Source organism: Syngnathus scovelli, chromosome 14 (genome assembly GCF_024217435.2).
Source record: "Syngnathus scovelli strain Florida chromosome 14, RoL_Ssco_1.2, whole genome shotgun sequence".
Classification (NCBI taxonomy): domain Eukaryota; kingdom Metazoa; phylum Chordata; class Actinopteri; order Syngnathiformes; family Syngnathidae; genus Syngnathus; species Syngnathus scovelli.
The window spans coordinates 6215001-6222500 of NC_090860.1; the positions used below are offsets into that span (position 1 = coordinate 6215001).

Genomic DNA, 7500 nt, shown 5'->3' on the forward strand with positions numbered 1-7500 from the left:
GGAAGTCGAATGAGGCGCCGCGACCACCTCCGCGGTGCTTATAAACAGCCGATCCGCTCGGCGGGGGCTATTTTCGGCCACTTGGCTCGTGCGCACGGCCTCCCGGATGTGCCGGGCGGGTGCGCGAGCTCGCCGGCCGCTGGAAGTCGAATGAGGCGCCGCGACCACCTCCGCGGTGCTTATAAACAGCCGATCCGCTCGGCGGGGGCTATTTTCGGCCACTTGGCTCGTGCGCACGGCCTCCCGGATGTGCCGGGCGGGTGCGCGAGCTCGCCGGCCGCTGGAAGTCGAATGAGGCGCCGCGACCACCTCCGCGGTGCTTATAAACAGCCGATCCGCTCGGCGGGGGCTATTTTCGGCCACTTGGCTCGTGCGCACGGCCTCCCGGATGTGCCGGGCGGGTGCGCGGGCTCGCCGGCCGCTGGAAGTCGAATGAGGCGCCGCGACCACCTCCGCGGTGCTTATAAACAGCCGATCCCTCGGCGGGGGCTATTTTCGTCCACTTGGCTCGTGCGCACGGCCTCCCGGATGTGCCGGGCGGGTGCGCGAGCTCGCCGGCCGCTGGAAGTCGAATGAGGCGCCGCGACCACCCCCGCTTGGAGCTATTTCCGGCCTCCCGTTGGTGCCGGGCGGCGTGCGCGAGCTCGCCGGCCGCGATCTCCTCCGCGGTGCTTATAAACAGCAGCATGCGCACGGCCTCCCAGAATTTGAACACATTTCGTCAATAAATTTCGCATATTGAATTTTGAAGTTTAATATAATGCAACAATTGAGCTCGACTTATACAAAGGATATATCATAAAATCGTAAATTTCCGTCGAATTTTAGGGGGTCGACTTATACACCGAGTCGACCTGTACACCGGCAAATACGGTAAATACGATTAAATAAAATGATACGACTGGCATAAAAACAAATATAAACCACATAAAAATAAAAGTCACCATTACGTTGAATTATTGGGAGCACCGAGCTTGTTTCTCAGAAACGAGCCGGTCCCATCCAGGCGTAATCGGAGACAATGAAACCCGAAGTGGTTAAGGTTTGTCTTTTAATGCAGGATGCTTGGTCTCCATGTGCCGAAGCAGTTTTGAAGGCTTCATTGGCTCGCTCGCTAGTTTCAGGGGCGATTGTGTCTATAAAATGCAAAATGTTGGGTCACCTCACGGCTTACGGCCATACTACCCTGAGAACGCCCGATCTCGTCCGATCTCGGAAGCTAAGCAGGGTCGGGCCTGGTTAGTACTTGGATGGGAGACCGCCTGGGAATACCAGGTGCTGTAAGCTTTTTCTTTTTCTTATGTGCACTTCAATCGTTTAAGAAGCTATTTTTTACAACACCCATCACGAATGGCATCCGGAAACAGCAAGCCTAATTTAAACTCCGACATTGAAACTATAACACGAGTTTGAAAGCTATATTATGTGGTGACATCCACAGCATTGTAGTTAAATTTTTTACCGCTAGAGAGCAGACTATGTACAGTGAGCATGGCTCCCTGTGAACTCAAAGCAGCAGGCTTGAGTTGTAAAAGAACCCAACACAACACTTCCATGAAGTGTTTTTAAACTTTTCAAGGCATTTATTTTGATTCAGCAAAATGCAGGTCGCAACGGCAAATTCGTGCTACCGCATAAAAAGCTGTCAATAACTTTTCATGATAGCCATGTTTCCAGAAAACACCAAAAGCCTTGGAAGAAAGACTGTTTCGGCCCTGGTTGTAAAAAAAACAAAAAAAAAAACAAAAGTGAAGGGTGACCGTCCGGGAATACCAGGTGCTGAAAGCCTTTTTTTTTTTTTTTTTTTTCCCACGTCAATTGTGAAAGGAAACTTTTACCACAGCCATCAAGTCCCGCCGCTGCTTGGCATGGTTTCAGGGGCGATTGTGTCTATAAAATGAAAAATTCTGAGCGGTCTCACGGCTTACGGCCATACTACCCTGAGAGCGCCCGATCTCGTCCGATCTCGGAGGCTAAGCAGGGTCGGGCCTGGTTAGTACTTGGATGGGAGACCGCCTGGGAATACCAGTTACCGTAAGCTTTTTTTTTTTTTTTTTTTTCTTATGTGCACTTCAATCGTTTAAGCCAAGAACTTTTTACAGCACCCATCAAGAATGGCATTCGGAAACTGCAAGCCTAGTTTGAACTCCGACACTGAAACTACAACACGAGTTAAAAACCTCTATGTACAGTGAATAAAGAGCATGGCTCCCTGTGAACTCAAAGCAGCAGTCTTTACTTGTAAAAGAACCCAGCACAACACATTGCGCTTCCATGTAGTGTTTTTACCTTTTTCATGACATTTATTTTGATACAGCCAAATGCAGGTTTTGTGCACTTCACTTTTCCGTTGGGCATTCGCGTAGAACCCTATTCCAGTTACGGCCAGATTCTTTTAGACTAGTGGTCCCCAACCTTTCTTGCGCCACGGACCGGCTACGCGTCAGAAATATTTTTGCGGACCTGCCTTTATATATATAAATAAACAATAAATCTATATAAATAAATACTACATTTATAATAAGTATATATACCGTATTTGCCGGTGTATTGGTCGACCATTTTCGATCCAAAATCGACCGAAAAAAATCGACCTCGACTTATACACCGAGTCATAAAATTTAACTTCGTATTCATCGCTTCAAATGTGATGGTAACCAAGGCCGTTTCTCATGCATCTCATTGTGCGTTGCACTTAGAAAATTTGAACCGGGCGGCGTGCGCGAGTGCGCGGCCCGCTGGAAGTCGAATGAGGCGCCGCGACCACCTCCGCGGTGCTTATAAACCGCCGATCCGCTCGGCGGGGGCTATTTTCGGCCACTTGGCTCGTGCGCACGGCCTCCCGGATGTGCCGGGCGGGTGCGCGAGCTCGCCGCCCGCCGGAAGTCGAATGAGGCGCCGCGACCACCTCCGCGGTGCTTATAAACAGCCGATCCGCTCGGCGGGGGCTATTTTCGGCCACTTGGCTCGTGCGCACGGCCTCCCGGATGTGCCGGGCGGGTGCGCGAGCTCGCCGGCCGCTGGAAGTCGAATGAGGCGCCGCGACCACCTCCGCGGTGCTTATAAACAGCCGATCCGCTCGGCGGGGGCTATTTTCGGCCACTTGGCTCGTGCGCACGGCCTCCCGGATGTGCCGGGCGGGTGCGCGAGCTCGCCGGCCGCTGGAAGTCGAATGAGGCGCCGCGACCACCTCCGCGGTGCTTATAAACAGCCGATCCGCTCGGCGGGGGCTATTTTCGGCCACTTGGCTCGTGCGCACGGCCTCCCGGATGTGCCGGGCCGGTGCGCGAGCTCGCCGGCCGCTGGAAGTCGAATGAGGCGCCGCGACCACCTCCGCGGTGCTTATAAACAGCCGATCCGCTCGGCGGGGGCTATTTTCGGCCACTTGGCTCGTGCGCACGGCCTCCCGGATGTGCCGGGCGGGTGCGCGAGCGCGCCGGCCGCTTGAAGTCGAATGAGGCGCCGCGACCACCTCCGCGGTGCTTATAAACAGCCGATCCGCTCGGCGCGGGCTATTTTCGGCCACTTGGCTCGTGCGCACGGCCTCCCGGATGTGCCGGGCGGGTGCGCGAGCTCGCCGGCCGCTGGAAGTCGAATGAGGCGCCGCGACCACCTCCGCGGTGCTTATAAACAGCCGATCCGCTCGGCGGGGGCTATTTTCGGCCACTTGGCTCGTGCGCACGGCCTCCCGGATGTGCCGGGCGGGTGCGCGAGCTCGCCGGCCGCTGGAAGTCGAATGAGGCGCCGCGACCACCTCCGCGGTGCTTATAAACAGCCGATCCGCTCGGCGCGGGCTATTTTCGGCCACTTGGCTCGTGCGCACGGCCTCCCGGATGTGCCGGGCGGGTGCGCGAGCTCGCCGGCCGCTGGAAGTCGAATGAGGCGCCGCGACCACCTCCGCGGTGCTTATAAACAGCCGATCCGCTCGGCGGGGGCTATTTTCGGCCACTTGGCTCGTGCGCACGGCCTCCCGGATGTGCCGGGCGGGTGCGCGAGCTCGCCGGCCGCTGGAAGTCGAATGAGGCGCCGCGACCACCTCCGCGGTGCTTATAAACAGCCGATCCGCTCGGCGGGGGCTATTTTCGGCCATTTGGCTCGTGCGCACGGCCTCCCGGATGTGCCGGGCGGGTGCGCGGGCTCGCCGGCCGCTGGAAGTCGAATGAGGCGCCGCGACCACCCCCGGGGTGCTTATAAACAGCCGATCCGCTCGGCGGGGGCTATTTTCGGCCACTTGGCTCGTGCGCACGGCCTCCCGGATGTGCCGGGCGGGTGCGCGAGCTCGCCGGCCGCTGGAAGTCGAATGAGGCGCCGCGACCACCTCCGGGGTGCTTATAAACAGCCGATCCGCTCGGCGGGGGCTATTTTCGGTCACTTGGCTCGTGCGCACGGCCTCCCGGATGTGCCGGGCGGGTGCGCGAGCTCGCCGGCCGCTGGAAGTCGAATGAGGCGCCGCGACCACCTCCGCGGTGCTTATAAACAGCCGATCCGCTCGGCGGGGGCTATTTTCGGCCACTTGGCTCGTGCGCACGGCCTCCCGGATGTGCCGGGCGGGTGCGCGAGCTCGCCGGCCGCTGGAAGTCGAATGAGGCGCCGCGACCACCTCCGCGGTGCTTATAAACAGCCGATCCGCTCGGCGGGGGCTATTTTCGGCCACTTGGCTCGTGCGCACGGCCTCCCGGATGTGCCGGGCCGGTGCGCGAGCTCGCCGGCCGCTGGAAGTCGAATGAGGCGCCGCGACCACCTCCGCGGTGCTTATAAACAGCCGATCCGCTCGGCGGGGGCTATTTTCGGCCACTTGGCTCGTGCGCACGGCCTCCCGGATGTGCCGGGCGGGTGCGCGAGCGCGCCGGCCGCTTGAAGTCGAATGAGGCGCCGCGACCACCTCCGCGGTGCTTATAAACAGCCGATCCGCTCGGCGCGGGCTGTTTTCGGCCACTTGGCTCGTGCGCACGGCCTCCCGGATGTGCCGGGTGGGTGCGCGAGCTCGCCGGCCGCTGGAAGTTGAATGAGGCGCCGCGACCACCTCCGCGGTGCTTATAAACAGCCGATCCGCTCGGCGGGGGCTATTTTCGTCCACTTGGCTCGTGCGCACGGCCTCCCGGATGTGCCGGGCGGGTGCGCGAGCTCGCCGGCCGCTGGAAGTCGAATGAGGCGCCGCGACCACCTCCGCGGTGCTTATAAAGAGCCGATCCGCTCGGCGGGGGCTATTTTCGGCCACTTGGCTCGTGCGCACGGCCTCCCGGATGTGCCGGGCGGGTGCGCGAGCTCGCCGGCAGCTGGAAGTCGAATGAGGCGCCGCGACCACCTCCGCGGTGCTTATAAACAGCCGATCCGCTCGGCGGGGGCTATTTTCGTCCACTTGGCTCGTGCGCACGGCCTCCCGGATGTGCCGGGAAGGTGCGCGAGCTCGCCGGCCGCTGGAAGTCGAATGAGGCGCCGCGACCACCTCCGCGGTGCTTATAAACAGCCGATCCGCTCGGCGGGGGCTATTTTCGGCCACTTGGCTCGTGCGCACGGCCTCCCGGATGTGCCGGGCGGGTGCGCGGGCTCGCCGGCCGCTGGAAGTCGAATGAGGCGCCGCGACCACCTCCGCGGTGCTTATAAACAGCCGATCCGCTCGGCGGGGGCTATTTTCGTCCACTTGGCTCGTGCGCACGGCCTCCCGGATGTGCCGGGCGGGTGCGCGAGCTCGCCGGCCGCTGGAAGTCGAATGAGGCGCCGCGACCACCCCCGGGGTGCTTATAAACAGCCGATCCGCTCGGCGGGGGCTATTTTCGGCCACTTGGCTCGTGCGCACGGCCTCCCGGATGTGCCAGGCGGGTGCGCGGGCTCGCCGGCAGCTGGAAGTCGAATGAGGCGCCGCGACCACCTCCGCGGTGCTTATAAACAGCCGATCCGCTCGGCGCGGGCTATTTTCGGCCACTTGGCTCGTGCGCACGGCCTCCCGGATGTGCCGGGCGGGTGCGCGAGCTCGCGGGCCGCTGGAAGTCGAATGAGGCGCCGCGACCACCTCCGCGGTGCTTATAAACAGCCGATCCGCTCGGCGGGGGCTATTTTCGGCCACTTGGCTCGTGTGCACGGCCTCCCGGATGTGCCGGGCGGGTGCGCGGGCTCGCCGGCCGCTGGAAGTCGAATGAGGCGCCGCGACCACCTCCGCGGTGCTTATAAACAGCCGATCCGCTCGGCGGGGGCTATTTTCGGCCACTTGGCTCGTGCGCACGGCCTCCCGGATGTGCCGGGCGGGTGCGCGAGCTCGCCGGCCGCTTGAAGTCGAATGAGGCGCCGCGACCACCTCCGCGGTGCTTATAAACCGCCGATCCGCTCGGCGGGGGCTATTTTCGGCCACTTGGCTCGTGCGCACGGCCTCCCGGATGTGCCGGGCGGGTGCGCGAGCTCGCCGCCCGCCGGAAGTCGAATGAGGCGCCGCGACCACCTCTGCGGTGCTTATAAACAGCCGATCCATTCGGCGGGGGCTATTTTCGGCCACTTGGCTCGTGCGCACGGCCTCCCGGATGTGCCGGGCGGGTGCGCGAGCTCGCCGGCCGCTGGAAGTCGAATGAGGCGCCGCGACCACCTCCGCGGTGCTTATAAACCGCCGATCCGCTCGGCGGGGGCTATTTTCGGCCACTTGGCTCGTGCGCACGGCCTCCCGGATGTGCCGGGCGGGTGCGCGAGCTCGCCGGCCGCTGGAAGTCGAATGAGGCGCCGCGACCACCTCCGCGGTGCTTATAAACAGCCGATCCGCTCGGCGGGGGCTATTTTCGGCCACTTGGCTCGTGCGCACGGCCTCCCGGATGTGCCGGGCGGGTGCGCGAGCTCGCCGGCCGCTGGAAGTCGAATGAGGCGCCGCGACCACCTCCGCGGTGCTTATAAACAGCCGATCCGCTCGGCGGGGGCTATTTTCGGCCACTTGGCTCGTGCGCACGGCCTCCCGGATGTGCCGGGCGGGTGCGCGAGCTCGCCGGCCGCTGGAAGTCGAATGAGGCGCCGCGACCACCTCCGCGGTGCTTATAAACAGCCGATCCGCTCGGCGGGGGCTATTTTCGGCCACTTGGCTCGTGCGCACGGCCTCCCGGATGTGCCGGGCGGGTGCGCGGGCTCGCCGGCCGCTGGAAGTCGAATGAGGCGCCGCGACCACCTCCGCGGTGCTTATAAACAGCCGATCCGCTCGGCGGGGGCTATTTTCGTCCACTTGGCTCGTGCGCACGGCCTCCCGGATGTGCCGGGCGGGTGCGCGAGCTCGCCGGCCGCTGGAAGTCGAATGAGGCGCCGCGACCACCTCCGCGGTGCTTATAAACAGCCGATCCGCTCGGCGGGGGCTATTTTCGGCCACTTGGCTCGTGCGCACGGCCTCCCGGATGTGCCGGGCGGGTGCGCGGGCTCGCCGGCCGCTGGAAGTCGAATGAGGCGCCGCGACCACCTCCGCGGTGCTTATAAACAGCCGATCCGCTCGGCGGGGGCTATTTTCGTCCACTTGGCTCGTGCGCACGGCCTCCCGGA

The 7500-nt window shown here is 62.4% G+C and overlaps 2 non-coding genes across 2 annotated transcripts; both read left to right on the forward strand.

Moving 5' to 3' along the window:
• Window positions 1–1168: 1168 nt before the first annotated feature.
• Window positions 1169–1287, forward strand: LOC125981598 (5S ribosomal RNA). The gene has a single exon (XR_007486086.1). It is a non-coding gene; the product is annotated as a 5S ribosomal RNA (ribosomal RNA).
• Window positions 1288–1922: 635 nt separating this feature from the next.
• On the forward strand, window positions 1923–2041 carry LOC125981532 (5S ribosomal RNA). Its single transcript, XR_007486034.1, has one exon. It is a non-coding gene; the product is annotated as a 5S ribosomal RNA (ribosomal RNA).
• The last annotated feature ends 5459 nt before the right edge of the window (window positions 2042–7500 follow it).